At 43.0% G+C, this 24,390-nt stretch overlaps 1 protein-coding gene across 1 annotated transcript in view; it reads right to left on the reverse strand.

Moving 5' to 3' along the window:
* Positions 1-24,390, reverse strand: part of LOC128107439 (T cell receptor alpha chain MC.7.G5-like) — a 357,479-nt gene that overhangs the window by 85,656 nt on the left and 247,433 nt on the right. The gene's annotated exons all lie outside the window — the stretch shown is intronic.

Here is a 24,390-nt window from a genome sequence, read left to right on the forward strand (position 1 = left end):
AGCACTAACGGCTGAAACCACAAGTCTTCGTCACTTGTCTTCTTTTGGGAACTTGGTATTTCTTGTTCATGATCCTGTTTGTGGCTTGAGATGTATTGTGGTTGATTTTCAAGAGAATTAGGAGTTAGAAATTTGTTCAATAAAAAAGAATCAAACTAACCAAAGCAATCTCAAACTCATTTTGTCAGTTATTCAAGAGTACGGTTCAATTTGAATAAGTTTGGACAGTGAAGGCTTGATTGGATTTTTCTTGTTTGAGACAGGGTCTCTCCAAGTCATTAGGACTAACTTCATACTCAATCCTCCTGCCTCAGCTTGCTGAGTGCTAATATTATCGGTATGTGCTGCTCGGCCCAGCTGCTTGTGCGGGATTTTAAAATATAAACATGTAAAAAAATTATCATTGATTAACATTTTGGGTTAGGGAGATTATTTCTGAATAACATGAATATTATAATACAGCCAGCAAGATGGATGTCTGAAGAATTCCATGCATGCACATGCTGAGACCTGAATGTATTTGTTGAGGTTTCAAATTGAACACAGTGCATTGATTTAGTAAAACATTTTCTCAGTCTCTCTCCTTAAGTTAAGATCCATATGCTTAAAACAATTGAAAAAAGAGCTTATTCAATCAAATAATTGGCCTCTGATTGGCATGGTAACTAGAGAAAACAGAGATCTGGTTTGAGTTGACCCTTTCTTTTTAAATAAGTAGAATGGAATCCATGTAGCTGTCACTTGGAACTTAGTCTGTTTTGTATTTGATTTAAACAAATATTTTAAGATAACATTTAAATGAAAAATCTCATTGTTTATCTTTTGAGAACAGTCTCTTATTATTCCATGAATATGACTATATTTCAACACTTTCTTTCAAATGTATTTACTTGGACAATACCATTTTGTTTTCCGACATTCTCTTATGAGGACTCATACAGTGCTAAAATTACATGCTGGCAAACAGCAGAAAGATAAGAGAATGTCCTTTCTAAATGTTCTTTATGACTTATAGACTTAGATATTATCCACTGTAGAACCACCCAGAGCATCTTATTGGTTCTCTAAGAATGTGGCATCTGTAATACATGTCACTCAGAGTTTCAAGGCTCTTTGCCAGTCTGGGATTTCACTTAAGCCCTAAAGTTTTCTCTACCTGGTTACTCTCACCTGGTTAACCACCTGTCTCCAAAGCTTTCCTAGCTATGGGACTTTTGTGCTCTGTAAGGGGGCATGTGGACTAGTCAGCTTAGCAAAGGTATGTGCAGGCAGCAATCCATTTTCTGGGAAGTTTGAGCCCAAGTGCCCCTGTGACTCCCTTCCTCCCAGGGATACATTTATTAGTGTAATTTTAAAAAGATCCCTTTGTTTTCTAGATTGATCTGAAGACTCAAGAAATAAATGAGGACTAGAGTTTTAGTATCTATATATTAAAAGTAAAAGGAGTTACAAAGGCATGTTAGCAGTCCAGTGTCCTCACCCTGGCCCACTTCCTTCTGCCCACTCAGTCACTGAGATGTAAAAGAATCTGCTAGTTATAATTTGTAATATAATCTGGGTAGTAGCTCTAGTCTCAGGACTCAAATTATTCATAGAAATATAGAAAAAAGTCAACTTACGGGGCTCCACAAAGAGCTTTGTGCCAGTTCCAAAAAACATCTGTCGGGTGACCCAGGAGCACATTATCACCTTGCTTTACAGATAACCAGGCTGGGGCTAACTCTGGGTCAGAGCTTAAACATCTGTGCCTTGCCTTGGAGCCTGCGTCTCAGCCTACAGAGCCTACAGTTCAGAGAATCCCAAAGTTGTCCTTGATGGGACAGGGAGCTGAGTGCACAGAATGTCCCTTTCTTTGGAGCTAATAGTAGCTGAATGTTTGGATGGGAAAGTGAGCAGGAAGGCTCCATCTAAGAGGTCCCGGGACAGGGCTGAAGCAGGACAAGAAAGGGTGACAGACAACTGACTTCAAGATGCAAAATTTAACTCCCAGTTTATTGGGAAGGCTTTCCAAGAAAAACACAATACCTGGATACAGAGATAGAGTTCTACATTTCTTACCCTGGCTGAAAAAAAGCATGGAGAGGAGGCCTTAGGAACATCATTTTCTCATACTTTGGTTCCCTTTTCTTGAACCATAAATGGTGTATATCTTGATTTGAATCCTCTTTTTCCTCCACTACTCAGATGAGTTTCATGGTAGTAATGAGTTTTCTTTCTAATTACTGAGCCTAGAAAAGGGGCAAGGACCTGCGGGTTGAGTAATAAAATGGCTGTGTTTGGCAGGTGCTGTAGAGTGCATGTAGTTTTGTTTTATAATTTCTTCTGATTCTGGGGCCCAAAACGAGTCTCAGAAATGTATAGTAATCATCATGACTATGTGGATCACACCCTTTCATCACCAAACTCAAGAGCTAGAGCTAGAGCCAGGGAAAAGAGAATGACAGTGAAGGAGGACCGTCCCTTGGACTGGAAGGAAGCTCTCAGAACTGCAGATTTGATTTGAAATTCTCGCTTTCCCCACCTGAGCTTCACATATCACATTGACTTCCATCACCGCCGGTAGAAACCAGAGAAGAAAGTAGATTATCATGGGGAAGTGTGGTCAGTGTCCTAACAGAACAGAGAGTGAGCATTTATATTTTCAACCTCCTTAGCCCCAAGACTCCCAAAAGTGCAGCCTCAAAGATTTGACTCTTAACACAGAAGATAGTTCTGAATTTCAAGTGGAAATGGTTTAAAGAGAAAATGAAGCACAGTACGTTTTGCTCAGATGCGTTTTGCCAAGCATCAGTCAGACTGCAATCAGCTATCACATAAGGTGGCTTTCCTCCTTCTCTTCATTGTTCTGATGTTCTTAGAGGTAAGAACACTAAAGAAATCCCATGGTTTCCCTGGAATCAACAGGCAATGAAGAATGCTTGCTTATTAAGTAAAAACCCCTTAAGGTTTTATTACCGTCTGAAAGGCAGAGACCCAGCTGACAGTTCCAGTTACTTAAGAGGGCCAGGCTCACCACTTCCCTATACCTTTTCCACTTCTTTCTTTCCTCTAGAATGAGAAAAGCTCACATGTCACCATGTAAGAGATAATAACTGCCTCGTTGGCCTTGGCATTTTGGAAGCCATTTGAAAGACTGTTGTTCTCTGGCTTGGCTCAGGTGCTTGGCTGTTGAAAGCCAAACCACTGACTATAGACCCTGGATTTGCAAACACTGGACCAGGATACCAGTGGGTAGTACTTCCAGGAGAATGCCATCACTTCTTTATTGTTTTGGAGTCAGTGGCTGTGCTTCTGTGTGTGAGAATATAGGTCCCCGAGGCCTTGTGCAGAGTCTCCAGATTCACGGCTAACAGAAGAGGTAAGTGTGACTCTGGCTAGGATGGGATCTTGGGGATCACTTAGTCTGCAGTCAGCCTTGCTGGCTTAATGCCAGTTCTCAAAGAAAGAAAGAAAGAAAGGAAGGAAGAAAGGAAGAAAGGAAGAAATGAAGAAAGGAAGGAAGAAAGGAAGAAAGGAAGAAAGAAAAGAGACCAAGATGTCTAGATAGATTATAGATAGATAGATAGATAGATAGATAGATAGATAGATAGATAGGGTACATCTAATGCCTTCTTTCATGTCTTTTCATTGTTTCTAACCCTCCTTCCTACATCATGACTGCAACTCTTTTTTCCTTTGAGAGCAAGAGAGGCTTATCTCAACTGGAGCTTCTGTGTTCCAATCCCTGACCACAGAGAGGGTCAGAACCAGAAACCTGACCGACAGCTTTTCAAAGTGGTTGTAGAAGATTTATTCTTATTAATCTTTAGGATAGAATCTTCAGTTGTGTATCGAGTATTTTCTTAAGAAAAACCCACTGGTCCTCAAATTTTATTCTAATTCATTGCAATAAATAATGAATTTCAAATTTAAGACTCCTCCCCACTCCCAATGTCCTGAGAAGCTTCATTTATTGAAACTGTGCTACAATAACTCTAAGGCAGTAGTTCTCACCCTTCCTAATGCTGCAATCCTTTAATACAGTTCCTCATGCTGTGTTGACTCCCCCAACCATAAAATTACTTCATTGCTGCTCCATAACTATACATTTTGCTACTGTTATGAATCGTAGCATAAATATCTGGTACATAGAATATCTGATATGTGACCCCTGTGAAAGGGTCACTCAACCCCCCAAAGGATCACGACCCACAGGTTGAGAACCACTGCTCTAAGGGGCTGAGCACAAGTTGATTCTGTGATGAGCGGGTGCCCACTTCCATAGATAAGCTGTATTGTTACAGCAGTAGCTTAGGTATCAGTTGACTTCTTTGCTACTCATCCCTTTCAGTCCACCTCATCTGTTTGGATAGGGTTGGTGGATTAGGATGTGGGTAGCATGAGAAATAGAATCTTGTGAAGGTTTCTGAGATCTAAGCATTGTATTTTGCAGCCTGCTTAACTCCTTTTATCTTCTAAATGTTGACATTTAGGGACGTCCCTAGGTTTTTGACTACTAGCTCCTTGACCTACCATCTCTTATCCCTAGATTTTGCTGAAGATCTCATTTTTCCTAAGAGAAAGGAATCATTTTGGTTTTGCTGAACTGCTTGATGGCCATTGTAAGCAAAAATAGTTATAGGAAGGTTCAGGTAAGCTAATGACTGACAGATCATGCATCAGCAGGACAGGGAAGGGCAAAGTGCTCTGGGGGTGAGGGCCACTGAGAGTTGGGTCTGGTCAAGAGTTCATAATAAGAGAATTGGGTCTATTCAAGAGTTCAAGAGCAGTCACATAAACCACCATCCACATCAGAACCTTATACTACTTAACACTGGTGTCTACACCACTTTAGCAGTCATTGTAACCAACTTCATGAGCTGGTATTATTAGATCCATTCCACAGGTGCTGTCACCAGAGGTAAAGACAGCAAATGTGGCTGGGCCTCTTTCTTATGCCTTTGAGAACCCAGTTTCCATTCATGGAGCCAGGAAAATGGGTGATAGGACTGGAAATGGCACTAGCTCTCACTTGTTCAATCCCCGGTGATCAAACACAGGCTGATAGAAAGACATATAGAGAAAGCTGAGTCTTTCAGTTGGTCACAAGATGTTCCCAACACTGGACTGCGCTGCATTTCTTGCCAAATTTGGTCTTATTATTTGGAGTATTGTTAGTATCATAGTGTGTTCAAGCCAAAAAGTTCCTTGGAGCTCTTTCATGTAACCATAAGAAATTAGAGTTCTGTGATGTCACAGAGTTGCCAAATAGAAAGAACGAGACTAGGTTCTGAGTTGTTATTGAACAAACTTCTCATCATACCTCATGACTACCTCCTACCAGGATGACAGCTGTGGCCTGGGCTAGTATGTGGTAAAAGCACAGATGTTGAACCATTTTTCTGGAAGACAATGAAGCCTTTCCAGAAGGGACAGGAGCTCAAGAAGGCTAACTGAAAACCCACCCTACATTTTATCAGACATTTTCCCTGATTCTAAAATCACCCCTTGGATGATTACCCGCGCTGGAGGCAGTTTTCAGTCATTTGAGACCTCTGATCTGGTGACTTAGGAAAATAGTCAAGAAAGACAGTGTCAAAAGACAGTGTCACAGAAGAAGAAAACAAGTTACACGATTCGACCTCTGGATGGACAGGCTCCCCTGAGAAAGAGAAGCGTTTTTCCTCAGCCGGGGAGCCTAAACCAATTTGCTTTTCCTTTTACAGCAGCCCTCGCTTCAGATGCCAAGTTGTGTGAGATCCACTGGGGGATTTCCTGTCCCACGGTCTCATTTTTCTTCTTCTAGGGACTAGCTAGCCTCCAAGACAAACAGAAGGGCACTTCTACGGCACGTAGAAATCCAGCTTTTAATAGTAACAAAAGATAGAACGTCGGTCCTAGAGCAGTGGTTTTTAAGCTTTGGGCAACGTGAAGGTATGGCAAAGCTCCACTGAGTTGAGGACTTCACTCAGCCTGACCTTTTACAAATTCTGCTTCAGGTCAGTGAGAGCACTGTGCCACCGCCAAGCGCACACCGCAGCTGTACTTTCTAGTGCATAGTATTACCAGAGCCCCCGGGAGTTACATGTTCATGAATGCCACATTTTAGCAAACTTTAATGCCATACTCATGCTTAGAAGTGGCTGCTAAATTAGCTCTGTTATTTGTAAAACATTCCCCCCCCCCCATAAGATTGCCTACATGTCTGTCACTCAAAAACTCAAGGAGAGACTAAACATTTTCAAATCAGTTTAGAACCCATGGTAGACCGAAGTTCTCTGAGAATCACTAAAATAAAGGGTGGTTCTTAGCTGTGGTGAACAAGATGTCAGAAGACCCTTAGCCATTACGATCTTCATGACATGTAGGGAGCTCTATTTTCTTCCTTATAAAGTGAAGAAATGCCATCTCTATTGGTAGGTTATAAGACAGTGGGAGAATAAGTATAGAGCATCCTGTAAGCTACAAAGCACCAATGTAATTCTTAGAATTTTATTAGGTCTAGACTGAGGGAAGAGGAATTGAAGCAGGAGAGATGTCACTTCAGGAAGGACAGAGCTCAGACTCAGGAGGAATGCTGGGAGCGGTTATGGAGGGAGAAGGAATCTCACTTTTGGTGCTCTTTGACCAGAGGGTGGTGCTCACTTCCCAGGGTTACAGTTGATGGCGGGAATCCAGATTTCTCTATTCCTTGGTCATTCCTCCAAGTCAGTTATGATCTCTAGTCCATTCTCGAGCCTTCCCTTTCAAATCAAAGAGTATAAGTCCTTCCAGGAGCTTATAAGCTACCCTTCCCCACCTTGATTACGAGCTTAATTTCTCTGACTCTGCCCCATCCCACATCATCTCTGTATGCATGTTGTGTGTGTGTGTGTGTGTGTGTGTGTGTGTGTGTGTGTGTGTGTGTGTGTGTAAGCCAGAGGTGGGTGTTGGATATCTTCCTCTATCATTCTCTACTTTTTGAGTTAGGATCTTTCATGGAACGTGGAACTCACTGGTTAGGCCAGACTATCCGGCCAGTGGGTTCCAGGGGTCCTCCTGTCTCTGCCTTCCCAGTCCTAGGATTGCAGGCGTGTGCCACTGTGGCAGGCTTTTTACATGGGTTCTGGAGATTCGAACCCAAGTTCTCGTATAGGCATTGTAACCCTTTACCGACTGAGCCCTCTCTCCAGTCTCCCTTTCAAATTTGTTTCCTGGCACTCTTTCACTCAGCCACAGCCTCCTGACCGTTCTGCACACACTCCAGAGAGCAAAGTTCCGTTCCTCTGGGGAGCTGCCGGGCACACTCTGCCACGTCAAATGCCACCTCTCCAACAAGACCCCTTCCCTGAACATTACACACGGAGCCTTTCTACTTGTCCTAGTTCTTGGATCCTGCCTTGTTGTCACCTGCCGTACTGTTTTACCTCGTGTCATTGGCCTTTCCAGAGTAAGAAGTTTGACCCGCACTGTTTGGGCTGACTCTTTGTACCTAAAATAGTGCTCGGCACAAGTAACAGTGACATGCCCCTGGGCTGCAGAGCCGGGCTCCGCTTTGCTGCTGCAGTTTTCTGGCATACTTCCGTGGGTTTCCTTCTCCTTTATATGGGTACCAACTGAGGTGTCCCCTGGTGGACGGGGTCACTTGTGTAACAAAACACATTCAGTGTCTTAAAGGTCCTTGTGGATAGTAAATCTTACCGTGTTTATCTCCATGGACCAAGAGGGATGGCTAACAAATCAACAGTTATTTTTAGATGGACAAAAGGACTATAAATAATAGAGCGGGAGAAGGGGCTTCTAGGAAGGAGTTGGAAAGGTCTCACATTCTAAGCAGGCATTGGCAGAAAGTTATACCAGTCCCTGGTGGGAAATGGCTCTAGGTAGAGAGTTGCACACATAAAGACTCTGTCTGCTCTGGGAGATGCTTATGAGAAAGAAATGGGGGAGGGGCACGGTTGAAGAGCCAGTGACTGGGAAGAATAAGAAAGCTACCCAGCTATCTCAGACTCTAAAGCTGCAATGTGAGTGACGAGCCTGTCTTCCACCTCTTGGGATGGATGCCTCTCTGGGTATCTGGTTTGGATATAGGGGTAGGAATCCTTCCTTGGTGAGGGGGCTGTTGGAAAGGAAATAGCGTGAAGTCCTGATGGGGTGGCTCTTCTGCATGGCGTGGGAAGTCCTCCTCGTGTGGAGAGACAGCCTGACAGAACAGCAGGAATCTTAAAAGCACAGGATGCGAAAACCACACAGGTGATTCAAATTAGAGTTTGGCTAAGCTGTACGATCTTGGGTAACCTCCTCCCAACAAGATTCATTTTCCTTGTTTGCAAAACACAAAATGATAACTAATCTCAGAAGATCATCTTGAGACTGAACAAATGAACTGATACAAAGTAGGCACTCAAAATGCAATCTTGGATGTAAGGATGGTATGTAATAACAGACAGCATTGTAAGACACCCTTACAGCCTCTTTCATTCAGGAAGATGTGTCTGAGGACGGTGACCCTTTTGTTAACTCCTGCCCTGGACACTTTCAAGCACATGTTTACATTCAGCGTCTTACTGCATGGCATCCCCAGGTTTATTCTCCATGTAAACTCTATCCACCAGCCTAGGATACCTGGTGGGACCTGCTGCTGGGTGTAGATAGGATCGGCCAGGCTAGGGTTTCCTGGAAACCTTGCAAGCAAGAGCTTGAAAGGGGCTTCCAAAGAAAGAATCAAAAGAAAGTTGGCTTCAGAGAAGACAGAAGGCCCTGTTTGCAGCTGTACCTCATTAATCCAGCACTGGTTGGCTAAAAAGGAAGGCGCCATTGAAAACTATTCTGGACCCTACCCCCTAGATGCGCCTTATCTTCTCCAGCTTAAAGAATAATGTGGCGCACCGGCTGGGTGTCTGGCAAACTTCAATTAATCACATCTCTTTTTTTTTGGAGGGGGAAGAGGGTCATATCCATCTGTCACAGTTTGCCAAATCATTTTCCTTAAGTTCACTCACTTTTGAAGTTAAAATATAATTAAAAGGAAACTTTAAGCCATACGGATTTGAGAAGTGATTTCTGCTATTCTGCACCTGGGGGACTCCGGCCCAGTAGATCAGAGCACGTTAACTCATTAAAGAGCTCCGGGAACAAAGGGAGATTAGGGAAATCGGTCACTACCTCGCTGGGGGTGGGGACATGCTGTTAGTTTTGTGAGAAGTTTCAAAGTCAAAGAAATTTAAAGGCAAAAGTCTGAGTGGCATGACTTTACAAACTTTGACTGTAACCAAAACAAAAGTGGCAAACTTGAGCTCCCCTGCTGTCTTCACTGTTACTTTAGCCTCAGCTCATCTCTTTCCTGCTCGAGTCTCTACCATATGTGGCCTTGGGGGGGCTGGAGATGCCCCAGGCTTGAAGATTTCCCTTCCTGGCTCCAGATCCTTCGCTTTCTTCACTTCCCAGACTCAGGACCCTCCTTCCTGTTTTGGACAGTTCTTTGAATGAGGGGAGCCTGACCTACAACAGTCTCCCATCTGGCCTCTCCAGAGCCTTCTCTTGACCTTGTAAAACAAGCTGAAAGTCATACCAGCAGGGAAGGGAGCAGTTGTTGCTTTCCTAGATGCCAGTCTGCTGACTTGTGGCCACCACGGGTGCTTAGACTAGACTTCTTTAGGACTAGGTTATTGCTAGACTTCTTTAGTGGAGTTTAGCTTACTGGTTTAGTAGACCCCTGGCTTAGGGGCAATATCCGGCTACCTGACTATAATAATTAACAGCATCTACTGAGTGGAAACCACTATATATTTTTTTAATAACAAGAAGTTGTTGAATTTAGTCAGCAACTTAAATGATATTAAAAGATACTTTTTGTGCAGCACACATTCAACACTGTTACTGTGACTGCTTTAGAACAGCTAGGAGCACGGATTCTGAAGGTCCATAGGGACTTCCCATAGATGTTTCAAGTGTCTCTTGGTTGGGAGTCCCACAAACTCTCTTAATTCTTATTCTTGGATCTGGTCTCCCTGGGAAACACATTGCTCCATCCTTATTTCTCTCTGGTAACAGATTCTATGTACAGTTTGAACTAATAGACATGAGTGTCTGGATACCTTCCTTCCATGGAGGACTGTGCTCACATATTTGTAGAGAATGGCCACTTATTCTGGCTTCACGCTCCGTGTCCAGGACACTGATTTCATTCTATGCTCTCCCAGGAGAAGGCATCTGACCTATGGAAGGTCAGCATTATTTAAATCTGGAGCCACTGCTACAGGATCACCCGGGCTCAGATGCATCCTGACTCTGCTGAAGCTGTCCCACTTGGGTTTCTACAGTTCGACTTGATTCCGTGAAGCAGGTACAATTCTCCCAGGTTCTGAGCTGCATAGGTAATTTCAAACCCCCCAAATTCTACTTCTTTTTATAGATACCCCAACTCCTATGGAGGAGCTAACCATAGCTCTCCTCTTCCAGACATCTGCCTTGACACCATTGAATCACTATTGGACACTATTGGGTTTATCCATATTATTCCGTTCAAATTTCCTCATACTTCCACCTAGGTGGAAGATCCCTTAACCCCAACCAAATCCAGACAAATAAACAACTTACTTGGTTCCACGATCACTTGGGTTCCTTGTCCAAAGACGAGTTTGTCTGTAGCACAGCCACTGAGGCCATTCCAAAAACCCCGACGGTTCTTCCCCACCTTCTTTCTGTAGACTTCGTGACTGCGGGGGGTGGGGTGTGAGGGCGTTCATGCTTCTGTACTTTAAAGATGGCACTGGTCACTCATACAGATGGCTCATCACGACTTTACAAATGTGTATAAGGATGGGTTTGCTTACAGGAGGTTGATGTTTGAACAGCACGTGGGCACGACACGTTCCATAGTAAATGCTTCTGACACAGTACACGTGTGGCATTCTCTTAACTGTGCTTTCTGCTGTTTTAAAGAGTTTCCATTTCTTAGATCCACATAGAAGCGTTTGTCTCCGAAAGCCAACACCGTCAGGTCTTGGATCCACAACTACTCCCGAGTTGAGGCTTTTACACCTGTCCTGTGGCTTTAGGTCAGAGAATATATAGAACAGCAAGGGAGAGGGAGAAGTGGTATGAAGTGATGGTTTGTTTCAGGATAAAAAAACTTCAAAATTGTTAAGTGTGGCTGGTGAATTGGCCACAGACAAATCAACCTCCTCTCAAGCCCACCTTCCCAAACTGCAAAAGAAAAGAACTTGGGCAAATTTTTCTAGGGACCTGACTTCACAAATTCCATATGAAACAGCTCATTTAGTTCTTTTAGTGCTGTAGAGCCAACATGAAAGCATGGCAAGGGTACGCCTTCCAACAAATGCCTTTTGTATTCCTCACTGGCTGCGTAAGTAAATGATGAAATAACATTTTCACCCAGGGAACAGGTGGAAGGCAGAGGCCAGCAGTTGGGGTCATCTTTTGTCCAGTCCACTTTCTGACATTTTTCCAGGCTTCCAAACAAGGAGAACAGGCTGCCCCATTGTGTTTATCCTCCATGGCACCTGACTCAGGCAGGACGCTTCCCAGGGAGATGGTTCTTCACCCTGGGCAGTTTTTGTACAGGTCCCCAATGGGGTTTGAACACTGTGCTCGTATCCCTCCAATCACGGTGCTGTAGAGCTTTACAAAAACCTTCCCTGGGCTCTTGATCACGTGTCTCTGAGAAACCCCCAGCCAGATGTTTTCTGCAAGTCAAGCCACAGAAGAACAAAGGGTTTGGCAGTTAGTTCAGGCCAGACTTGCCTGGGTACTACTGCCTAATGCTTGCTGCCCTGCTGGCTGGATCTATCCTGGGGTCAGAGTGGACTGTTAGAAAATTGTCATGTCCGCTTCTACCCATACTTTTCGGCCAGTCTTCTCTCAGATGGCTTCCCACTGAGAAGCGTGTTAGACATCTGAAAGTCTCCTGTGCATTCTACATGCTGTGGGGTAGGTAGAAAAATGCTTGTGGCCCACATCATTTTCCCTCTCTCCCGCTAAGCCTCAGAACCACCCTGGCCTGCCTTGCTTTTCACTTGAATAGTGTTCGACAGTCCACAAAAAGGCTTTCATGTCAATTAAAAATTTTATCCTCTCCATTGACTCCCCAGTTGCTTAATTTGGAGCCAGCAGCCCATACGGTGCTCTTCGCGAGTTAGAAATGACAACCTGCTGGGCTTGCAGAGGCGGCACCATGGGTTCCAGCTTGGGAAACAGAACTCTATTTTGTGGGCTTTATAAAAGGTATTCGCATCTCCAGCGGATGCTGCCCTGCACTAGGGCCTCACTGCACTCCAGTGCCCTTGGTCAAGGCACAACCAGAGCAAGCAGAGAAGGTGGCTCTCCCTAAACACGACAGACGACAGTAACTCTCCCTAAATACAATGGATACTTTGTAGTTATACAGATATTTGACTTCTGCTTTGGGCTGAGCCATGCCCTTGAAGTCTTTCCTGGAGGCTCTCAAATACTGACCTCATTTGTTCTTGATCGTGGTGAGGATCACTGTTAAGATATGGCAACACAATAGATTCATCTAAAGTGACTTTGCTAAACGTTGAGTGTTAATGGGAGTGTATGAGTGTCGTGCTTACTGTTTATCAGAAGGGCGTAGGATTGAAAAAAAAAAATGTTGGTATGTGCTCCCTGGAGGTCTTAGAGGAGCCCATGGCTTAATTTAGGTGTTATCGTTTCACTTGTGATCTTTCTAATGACTTCTGCCCACCTAGGTGTCATGACCACATGCAGAGGCCCAGAGCACCTCTGTGACTCAGACCCTTGACTATAGCTCCCGCTGAGGATTAGTCTTTGAGATGTCCAGAGGGGGATGGTCACTGTGATGAAGAACTAATCAGACTGTTAATGTGGTACTCACAGATGTTCCCCCTCGTATCGATGTGTAAACTCTACCCCGATGAGGGCGCAGCTGTTATCATCCCCAGCTTTTCATTCTCTCCCATCACAGATGCATACATCCCGACTCGCCACCACAGATGCATACATCCCGACTCGCCATCACAGATGCATACATCCCGACTCGCCACCACAGGATGAGTCATAGGTGCGATGCGCCCCTGTTCTCTTGACATTGGTGTTTCGGATGCAAATGACAGTGTTCCAGCGCCAAGCAGGGACTCCTCGTTGTGGATTTCTGCCAAGTGTTCTTGAGCCTTCTATGATAAAGGAATTTATTGCTGCTTCTGCCTTTTATAGCATGTGGAATAGATTTGAAGACAACCTGCGTCTTGAAGCCAAATCCAGCTGGCCTGCTGTAAAAGCAAGACCTTAAATAACTGAAAATTTAGAGATGTTTGTTACAGAATACAGTCACAACAGCAATAGCTGGGTTATTAACACAGTGGATATTTTAGAAAACCGATAGGACTCCATTGCTTCATGTTAAGACATCTGACCCAACACGGTATTTGCAACATCAGTGCAAATGTCAACACGAGGAAAGAGGAAATATTGTTTTGGTATTATGAAAATAGATCTGAGTCTCTTTCGTTCTCTGAATAGGTCTTGGGGTCCTGAGGGCTTGACAGGCTGTACTTTGAGAAGATTGTCCTAATTCTCTATTATTTGTACTGTCAAGGCTGCAACAGCAGCAGGAGACTCCAGACTTTTGTAGTTGGTTGTTTTTACTCTTTGTTCTTTTGAAGGCCCGCCACTTGGGCCCCCAAATAAATACACAGAGGCTCATGATTAATAAATGCCCAGTCTCAGCTTGGCTTGTTTCTTGCCAGCTTTTCTTAAATTATCCTGTCTACCTTTTGCCTCTGGGCTTTTACCTTTCTCTATTTCTGTATATCTTTTCTCTCCTTCTGATTCCATGTCTGGCTGTGTGGTTGGGTGGCTGGCCCCTTCTTTTCTCCATCCTTGATCTTTTTCCTCCCAGATTTCTCCTCCCATTTATTCTCTTTGCCTGCCTGTGATAATTTATTGTGTACTCTAATAAACTTGCATGTGGATCAGAGGACAGAGCCAGCCACTAGATTAGACATAGAGATCAGGCAGTGGTGGCACACACCTTTAATCCCAGTGCTGGGAAGCACATACCCCTTTAATCCTAGGTAGTGATGTCTGGAGAGAGAAAGGTATATAAGGCATGAGGAAACAGGAACTCACACTCTTGAGGCTGAGGATTTCGTAGAGATTAGAAAGTGGCTGGCTTGTTCTGTTTCTCTGAGTTTTTCAGCTTTCATCCCAATATCTGGCTCTGGGTTTTTTATTATAAGACCTTTTAAGAGTTGTGTTACGCCTACCAGCCCCACCTATCCTTTCCTGCCAAGCTATTGGCCATTCAGCTCTTTATTAGACCAATCAGATGTTTTAGATAGGCAAAGTAACACAGCTTCACAGAATTAAACAAATGCAACATAAAAGAATGCAACACATCTTTACATCATTAAATAGATGTTCCATAGCATAAACAAATGTAACACATCTTAAAATAATATTCCACAACATACTTTCTCTACCATTTCCTCATACTACCTGCTTGCTAATGGTTGTGGATTGCTCATAGAATATGCTTTTACTAATCATTGCACAATGATCAGAAACCATTTGAGCAGCAGCTTCCTAGGTTTGTGGATACGATGGATTTGACCTGCACATTTTGGTTGGAATCTCTAGAGTGAAGGGCTGTGAATCTAAACCTTGCTAACTGTAATTTCTTCTTTCTGGTGGTACTCTGGAGGTCAGGTGCTGGACTCATGGTGACTGTGTTTGGCGACATAGGTGGGGCTCAGTGATGACCTGAGAGTCTGAGTGCATTATATTCAATATGCACAGTATGCGTCATTAAATGTAAGTATTCACTTATTTAAGTGACATGTTTGCTGACATGGAAGGTTCAACAATGATCTGAGTTTGACTGCATATCTTTGACACATAAACTATATTTCTTTCACAATAATTCAGTATTTTCATTAAAATAAGTGTGAACTAATTTAAGTGGCTGGTACTCGGGACTGATAACACAGCTTTACAAAACCATGAAGGGGAAGAACGGACCACCATGGCTTTGTAGGGTTAAGGAGCCAAATGATAACCTAGCAACCAGACAGGAGTGAAACTTAACCAGGTCTTTGGACTGAGACTCATCTGTGGCCTTAAAACGTTTCAATCTCACTGTGTTAGTTACTTGTATTACTGCTGCCGCAAAATGCCTAGCAATAGTGGCCTGAGAAAAGAAGGGTTGACTTTGGTCGACAGTCTGTCACGCAGGGGAGGCCAATGACAGCTGGAGCGGGAGGCAGGTGGTCACACTCTGTCCAGTCAAGAGGCCGAGAGCCCTGAATGCCTGCGCTCAGTTCCCTTTCTCCTTTCGCTTCGGTCTGTGACCCTGTCCCATGGAATGGTACTGCCCACATTTACAGTGGGTTTCCTGCCTCCAAGAGGCTAATCGAGACAATCCTTTCATAGACAAGTCCAGAGATTTGTTTCCATGGCGACTCTAAATTCTGTCAAGTTGGCAGTTTTAACCATCAGGTTCTCATTTGGGAGATTTAGACACATTTCGGCTCTGTCAAAACTTCCTCTTACTAGCTCCGTGACACCTGCTCACCTGAAGGAGACGTGAGCCTGACAACCAGCAGACAGGAGCTCACTGTAGAACTGTAGAAGTATGGAATGTGTCGTGTCGTGTCCGTCCGTCCGTCCGTCCCCCCCACTTACACTTCAGTGCAACACGGCTTGACTTTTAGCTGTTATCATTATCTCAGATCTTGAAAGGATTCTAAGACACCCACCCCCAGGTTATGCTGGTGTCCCGCAAAGAATAGTAAGAATCCAAAATGGCCACATAATTATTAGTGGTTTTCTTATTTATTTGCTGTGTGTACAGTTATAGACAGGATTCATTGTTCTGTGAGAAATACATATCGTGTTCTTGTCTGACTGTCATCTGGACACAGCTTGGCCATTGCCTTCTTGAACTGTTGCTACCCAAAGGAGACCTGTACATGATTGGGGCCACTGACTTGCTCTCATGGTGGTGGTATTGCTCATGAGCCCACAAAGCTCTCTAAGAGTTTGTAGGCAGCTAACTGTCACTAGGGGGAGGGTCTCATAAAGTTCTAGCCCTCCTCAAGGATATGTACATAGTTATCAGTTGATGGGGAAAGACTTTTCTTTAGTGATATAGCTGCCCACTAATGGTCCTGAAAGTAAACTCTCCCTGGCATTCCTGTAAGTTTCACCAACCACACTCACTGTTTTTGCCAAGCTATAATGACATGGGATGGTATTTTGGACTGTTGTTAGCATCCTATCTAGGCTGAATAGGAACTTACTCATTTCCACAGGAAAATTTTACACAGTATTTGTGTGAGCACAGAGTTTTCATGGTTTCTGATTTCTAGCTTTGTGCCTTTCCTGGAACTCACTCAGTAGCCTGGGCTGGCCTTGAACTCACAGAGATCCACCTGGCTCTGCCTCCCGAGTGCTGGGATTAAAGGTGTGCGCCACCACTGCCCGGCTGGCTTCTGACTTCTTATAGATTCAGAATTCTTAAAGGAGTATGTGAATTTTCAAAACAATATCACATTTCACTTTTTCGTTTGTTTAAACCTCCTATAGATTTGTTGACCAAATAAAAAAGACATTCATTTAAAACTTTTGGAATATTCCAAAAGGGATTAGTAGAGTATCGTAGACTCGTCACCTAGCCGTAACAATTGTTAAGGCTCACTGTATCTTCCATTTATTTTGTTCAAAAACTTAAAAATACATCACACACATGACAGTTCATTACTGCAAACTTCAACATACATCAGCTTTTTCCTTGTGTGTGTGGCTTTTTGAGGCAGGGTTTCATTCTACAGCACAGGCTGATCTGGAATTTACTATGTAGTCCATGTTGGTTTCAAACCGGCAGCAATCCGGGTAGCTCAACCTCTTCAGTGTCGGGATCACAGCTGGAGCCGTCGTGATTGGCTTTATTATATATTAGCAAAGAAGAGAGGTTTTTTTTTTTCACTACCACAATCTCATTCCAATCTACCAAAGTCAATAGTAATTTCCTCACATCACTTAACAACATCTCTGTAGTTAGATTTGTTCAATTCTCCCCCGCCTTTTTTTACAGATTCAAAAATGGAGACCCATTTAAAGACAGTGTAGTTCGTTTGGTCAAAGTGGTTACGGTTTCTATGTCTCTTACACACTTTAAGTCCTGTAACAGTTCCCACCCACTGCTTCCCCTCCATTAGGCCTTTCCCTTCCCCTTTCTCACATCATCATCTATGGGAGATTCCGGCCTGCTGGTCTACAGAGCATCTCACTGTGTCAGCCCATTCTCCTTTACTTCAGTGAAATCCTCAAGCTCAGTGCTTTGTAAAGCGGAGGGTTTTATTTACTCACAGCCTTGGAACAGGAGGTTCAGTCAGCAGGATGCTGCGTCTATGAGTTCTCCACGTCACGTTACAGTGAACGTCATCAAACAGGAGAGCGAGTGAGAAAGTAAGAGAGCACACAATACCAGACCAGGCTAGAGAGAGCCCAGAGGGACCGGCCTCTTCTTTTGCAGGCTTAGTTATCTTTCAGCATTTAAGAGCACTTGCTGCTCCTGTAGAGGACCCAGGTTTGGTTGCCAACACCCATACGAAAGCTCACAACTATTGATAACTTCAGTTCCAGGGGATCTAACATCCTCTTCTGGCCTCTGTGGGCACCACCACGCATGTATATGGTGCACATTTGCATAGGCAGGCAAAGCACATAAAATAAATAAATAAATAAATAAATAAATAAATAAATAATAAAATAAAAGCAAATCTTAAAACAAACGAAAAGCCAACATTTGACTGGGGTTCGAAACTGTATCAGTTCCCTCCAGATGCAGGTCCTTCAGCAGCTGCTTTACTTCCCACCAGGCTCCACTTCTTAAAGGCTCCACGCTGCTTCCCAATACCATGAACAACACCTAAGCTCTTAGGGGACCCACTCAGACCAAATCCAAACCACAGTACTCACTGTCTGGGCTTGATTAGTTGTTCCTTTGTAGAAATAATGTAGCTGGTTCTTGCTTCCTTGTTCCTCATTAGATTGGATTTAACTTATTTATTTTCGTCAAGAGTACTGTGAAGGTCATGTGCACTGAGTATGGAGTCATGCCAAGATGGACATGGGTGGCAGATAATATGGGCAACATAGTGACAGATAAATCTGCTGCTTTGTAAATCAACCAGCAAGAATCCCGAGACTTTCAAATGTTTTAAACCTTCTATCTTGGCATACCATATGTTTTCTGGTGTGGTTTGTCTGGGTAAGGCAGGGAGTTCATCACATTTATTTCTGTAGCTGTGAATGTCTACAGTCTGCTGTAAGAAAGAAATTATAAACCATTACTCTATTCAAAAGTTAATATCTATGAGTTTGCACTTCATCAAATAAGCAATCTATTTCTGTATGAAAAAATGAGAATTTCATTAAAAATGTTATGTCCGTGAATTGCTCATATTCTCTGAAAATGGGCTTCTTTGATTTTATTTTGATTGGGTTGATGCTTCTATCACTGGAACCATAAACCCAGTTATTTTCAACAATATAGAAAGGAGCCCTCGACATAGTTCTCCCTTGTGCGTGGATTTTGCTTTCCCGGATTGAAAAGAGAGGAATCTGACCTGGTGTGCTCACTAAGATTGTCACCCTTGATGAAGAGATTAATTTCTCTGTCTCTGGACCGACTCATGCAGGATCAAGAAGAGAAGAAAAGAGCCTGAGACTGGGAAACTCAGATCTGTGGTATTAGTTGGTTTATCTCTGAAGTGAACAGAACTATTGCTGAGTTCTCAGGAAATATCTCACTCAAAACTAAGTTCAAGTGGGTAGAGAGAATTGTCTTTACTATGAAATGAGGGAACTTCAGGTGGATTAGTGAGAGAGAGAGATTACTTGATTCTGAAATTCCCAGTGATGCTATGCCATTCTGTTTGCGAGGACCAATTAAGGTTCATCTTCAAAAGCTCTTCTGATCGTCTGTCTTGACCCAACAACAATTTCCCTCCGCCACATGTTTTCTTGTTTCCCAGTGACTTACATTTTCCCTAGACAGAGTCTGCGTTTCCACCACAGGGGCTGTGTTTCCGTGTGACCTTCTTGCTCCATTACTACCTCATCTGGCAATTTTCTCATCAGAATAAGGTACATGACCTCTTAGGATTTGGGAATTCATTGTCATAGTGTCCCCCCAGGATCCATTTGCAGTCATGGCTTTTGAAAATACATCATTGTAAAAGGCTGGGATTCTGCAAACATGTCATGCTCCAGTATAGAGATAGTTTCACAACCGCTCTTCTGAGCACTTGCTGTGTTATCTACAAGGTTTAAGGTCTTTGGAAGAAGGAGTTATGTAACTGATACAGATGTGGAGTCAATGTTTTGGTTTCTTATATATACTGTGCTACCTAGTCTACTGGTACTTGGTTGCTGTCATGTCGGTCCACTTGATAAATGTTGGGGAGTGTGGCTAGGATTTTATTACTGAAGACTTTGGTGATACTCTTTCCTATTCTGAAATTATTGCAGTAACAATACAGAGTAAACATCTTAAGGAAACACTCAGGGCGGTGGTGGCGCACACCTTTAATCCCAGCACGCGGGAGGCAGAGGCAGGCAGATCTCTGTGTTTGAGGCCAGTCTGGTCTACAGAGCAAATTCCAGGATAAGCCAGGACTACTCAGAGTAACCCTGTCTGGAGAACACCAAATAAATAAATAATGAATAAAATCAGGGCAAGGAGGCAATAAAGCTCACCTAGTATTTCCCCACAGCATGCAGTGGGCTCTGCAGTGTGGAGGCATGTGCTGGGAATCACAGCTGGGGGTTTCTGAACGCAAGTTTAATAGGCTTCAACCTGCGTGATATACCAACACTGTGAAACACGGCAGAACAAAAACACCCTTTCTTTATTTCTTTCCTTGGCACTTTGCCATCACCACCGTCTGCCTCAGAAGCTCCCATCAAAGCTGTTATTGTGGTTTAGTGTTTTAAAACTCAGGTGCATAAAATCATCACAATCGTTAAGTACTAAAGACTTAAAGAAAAAGAGATGGGCAGTGGAAAACTGAAGAAAGTTACTCACTTGTTATCAAACTTGGGAAACTATTTTAACCCATTAGCAGTGAAAATATAAAGCATTAACTAACTGCTGCTTTGGGTTGATAATTAAGCAATGCTTTTCCTAGAGAAGGTGATGTCTTTACATGCTAAGAAGATGCTGGGTAACAACATAAACTGTTTAATTTTTTTTTGGAAGCCGATTATCAACATTCAAAGAAGGAGCAGCTTATATTTGATTTCTTCAAAGATCACAGCATCCAATAGTACAATGTGTATATTCAACTTCTGTTCTTTCAACAGTGAAATAGAATTGAGGACAGACACCCTGAGTCAGAATGATCTCACAATCAGTGCTTGTCCTTGGATGCTCATGGCTGCCAACTGATGGAGTTAGTTAAAAATAAAAAAAAGACACTAAAGTAGTTTAACAGAAAGAGTAATATTATTCAGTGTTGGATATTGTTTAAGAAGTTTTTAAAATGTTTTATTGTGAAGATTAGGAATATTTGCTTACAGTATAAATGTAAAAATAGCAATTTTAATGCTATGGGACTAGGTATGGTCAATGGCACTTTCCTTCAGCCACAAAGCAACGAAATCCTGCCATTTCCAGGAACATGAATAGGACTGGCGGTCATCACATGAAACAAAGGAAACCAGTTTCAGGAAGACAGATAACACTCATTTCTTTCTCTTATATGTGGAATCTAGATTTAAAAAAAGACACCAAGAAAGGGATGTAGAGATGGCCTAGTGTTTAACAGTATGCACTGCTTTTGCAGAGGACCTGAGTTAGTTCCCAGCACCCACTTCGCCACCACGTCTAAGTCTAGCTCAGGGATCTTCTGGCCTCTGAGGACACCTGCACTTACATATTTGTACCCTCCCCCCATGCGTGTAGCTAAAGATAAAAGACATGAGAACGGAAGGGGGACTCTTGGGAAGAGGAAGGGGACAAGTGAGAAGGGAGAGGGAGGGTCAGGGTATTTTATGAAGAATTCATTTCTTCACTCTCCATTTCTTCACATGGAGACTCCAAAGACAGTGCAAGCTTGTCTTTCATTTTGGGCAGTATTTCTCAAGCTCTGAAAATTCTGCTATGATTTCTCCAGTCTTTATCTTATAATCTCTTTAAAAATATAATTCTTCCTTACTTCCCCCCAAGTGTTAGAGTAATTAAAACCTTTCCTCATTTTAAAAAGTGATTTATTTATTTTTAGGTGTATGAGTGTTTGCTTGCGTGTATGTCTGTGTGCCACATGTGTGTAGTGCCTGCTGAGGCCAGAAAAGGGCATCAGACTATCAGGAACTGGAGTTACAGATGGTTATAAGTTGCTGTTTAGGTTCTGGGAATTAACTCATATTCTTTGCAAGAGCAGTAAGTGTTGTTAACCATTGAACCATCTTTCTACCTACCCCCCAATATTTATTTATTTTTCCTTGTTTTTATTAGTTAAATATTAGTGAAAATCGATTTCAGGACCCTTCTTGAGGTTGGGTTTTGATGAGAATGAATTGAAAACACACTAGGGATGTGATGAGGAGGGAGTGTCCATGAGAAGGACACAGTAAGAAAATGAGGAGCAACAAATGACCTGCTTTATTGTTCACAGGCACCAGCCACTGGCAGCCTTTCTTATCCACTGCTAAGCCTTTAGATTATTTAGACCACAATTCAGCATCCCACTCCATCCCAGCTGTTCTCTCCTCTTCTCTCACTTTTTTCTTTCCTGCCTTCCTTGCAGGTCAGTAGTACTCTTGGAATTCTCTCATTTTTTTTTTTTCACAGCTCATAAGAAAATGTATGTTGTAATATGGACCATGGCATTTCCTGGGGAGATCAGATTAATGTTAAATCAAATGATAAGTACTCTGAGTGAACAATAACAATTTCTGGTATTAATATTTTTGTTTCTCTCTTTGTACTTTGTCCCTTTCCTCCCCGTCTTCTCCATCTTTACTAAGAAGAAAGTGTATAACAAGGACTATTTTTTTTTTTGAGGGGAGAAAAATATTTCTTAAAAGACTTACAGCCAGGATATAGTTCCTTACAGATACCTGGAAATCAAGGACGTCCTCACAATACCTGGCACAGGCAGATGATACTACTCTGGTGACCAGAATCCTCATCCTCATTGTTCTGTATGCAGAGGAACAAAGTCGTGCTGTGTGTGGCTTTGAATGTCCATCTAGTGTATGTCTACCACGTGGGACTCAAAAAGTGAGGGGAAAGGGTAGTGACATGGGGGCACTATGTCAGGATAGATTTGTAGATTTCCAAGCAGTATAAGTAAAATTATACTACCTACTCTCCAGTAACTTCCTCTCTTCTGTCTAAGCCTTCTTAAGTCTCCGAAATATTCCCACCTTCTTAATTCCCAACAGAATGAATTAAATATCAGGAGAGAGTCTACCAGTCCCCTCTCTCTGAGCAGGTATTAAATGACTGAAGAGATCATGATTATGAGAATCTCTAAGAAGCTGATTCTCATGCCTGCCTCTGTGGAAGCTTCTTGGGTAGTTGGTGGTTATGGCCCACATCTGTTGTTGATTGGCTCGATGCCAGCAGCTCTGGTTCTCTGAACTGGAAAGGAACTCAAACGTGGGGTTTTAGGGGTATGGAGAACCGCAGGATGTGAGCATTCTGGGCCTCTGGTGCCTCATAAGGAAGCTGCATCTGCTGGATTAAGGAGCTGGAGAGAAGACCAAGTCAGCAGCCGATATGAGCAGCTTCCCAGCACTTGGGCCCCAAGTGTCCCACCACTTTCTACTTCTTTTGGAACATGGGCCTTTCCAGGTCTGTTAGCCAAGCTGCAGAGTCAGGCCTGACTAATGGTGTTAGTGTGATGGTATACACTATGCTGAACAAGGAGGTCCTTTCTCCAGATGTGATGGAGGCCAGATGGCTTGGGGTATGGAGGTTGAAGACTATGGCAGAACTATCTAAAGCCCTGCTGGCAGGCAATCTTGAGAGAAAGTGAGAGTAGGAAAATAAAAACACCCTTTGTAAAATGTTTTCCTCATTAAAATAGTGGTTAGTGAGTTTTGGTCCCAAAGTATTTTCCTTTCTTGTCAATCTGCCCTGATGGCTGAGTTGGTTAGTACATGGAGGACAGGGTCTCAGATTTCATCACTAACTCTTGGATATGCAGAAATGATATAGAGGAACTGCAATAAATACATATGGCTGGGAATATAGGGTGTTTAAAGACCTGCTTTATGTATCATTCTTGGGGTCTCTGTATTGGAAAGAAAGATGTTTCTCTGCATTGGATTCACTTATTTTACACTAGGTCTCCATATCAACACAAGCTGGTGCTGACTTATCATTCTAGGCGATTATCAACCAGACCAGACCTGTTATCAATACACTGGAGAAGAAGGTGTGGTGTTGGAGAGGCAAACACGGAGCAGAACGTTGGAGCTGTCTATGGTATCAGTGTTTCTTCTGTCACTGGGGGCCTGCGGTCTGAGTGTCCTCCTCAAGTCCATAGAACTTGTACAGGTAAGTCTTGTCTTCAGGGATTCACAGAATCTGTGCAAGTTAAGATTCAGCCAGGATCCTTTACGGCAGAGGTAGTACAACAACCCCACTTTTCCTAAAGATACAGTACAGTGATGAAGCACCCAGACCCGGGAATAGTTAGAAACTCTTGAATTTTTCTGAGCCAGCACTTCCAAGGGTGATAAAGTCCATGGGGCTCAAGCCAATGCTGTTCTGTGGACAAGCTCCTGAGAAAAGGACCCCAAAATGATGTGAAGTGATGTTAACTTCCAGCCTGTGGGATGGGATAGGCCTGGAAAGTATATCACCCAAACCCCAGAGCACCCCCCCCACAACCAAACCCAAATAAAACACCCAGGAGTAAGGAGGGAAGAAGAGACCTGGTCTATAAATAATCCAAGATGATCATTGCTGGAAGACTGGAGGGCAGAACTGAGATGTGGAAAATGTGGAGTATAAATATCATTGAGTAGAGTTCACAAAGAGCCTAAATTTAAAACACAGAGGCCACACAAACAGGAGAAAGAGAGAGAGAGAGAGAGAGAGAGAGAGAGAGAGAGAGAGAGAGAGAGAGAGAGAGAGAGAGAGGTTTTAGAAATAAATGCTGCTGGAGACATCAATGCACCAATGAATGATTTGGTTTGGAACAATAATATACAGAGAATTTTTTTTATGGTGTTCTGTCATAAATGGGTTTTAGTTGCTTAGAATAACAGAGAAATGAAAGATGAAATCTCCCACAGAGATTTCTGAAGAGACTGTAAAAGTTAACTTGTACATTGGCCTTATAATGAAAATGAGAAAGTCCTGATGGGAGTTATCTTCAGAAGGGAAGTTCTGAGAAATACAAATAAGTC

The sequence above is a fragment of the Peromyscus californicus genome, unplaced genomic scaffold, assembly GCF_007827085.1.
Source record: "Peromyscus californicus insignis strain IS unplaced genomic scaffold, ASM782708v3 Scaffold_12__1_contigs__length_115047231, whole genome shotgun sequence".
NCBI classification, from domain to species: domain Eukaryota; kingdom Metazoa; phylum Chordata; class Mammalia; order Rodentia; family Cricetidae; genus Peromyscus; species Peromyscus californicus.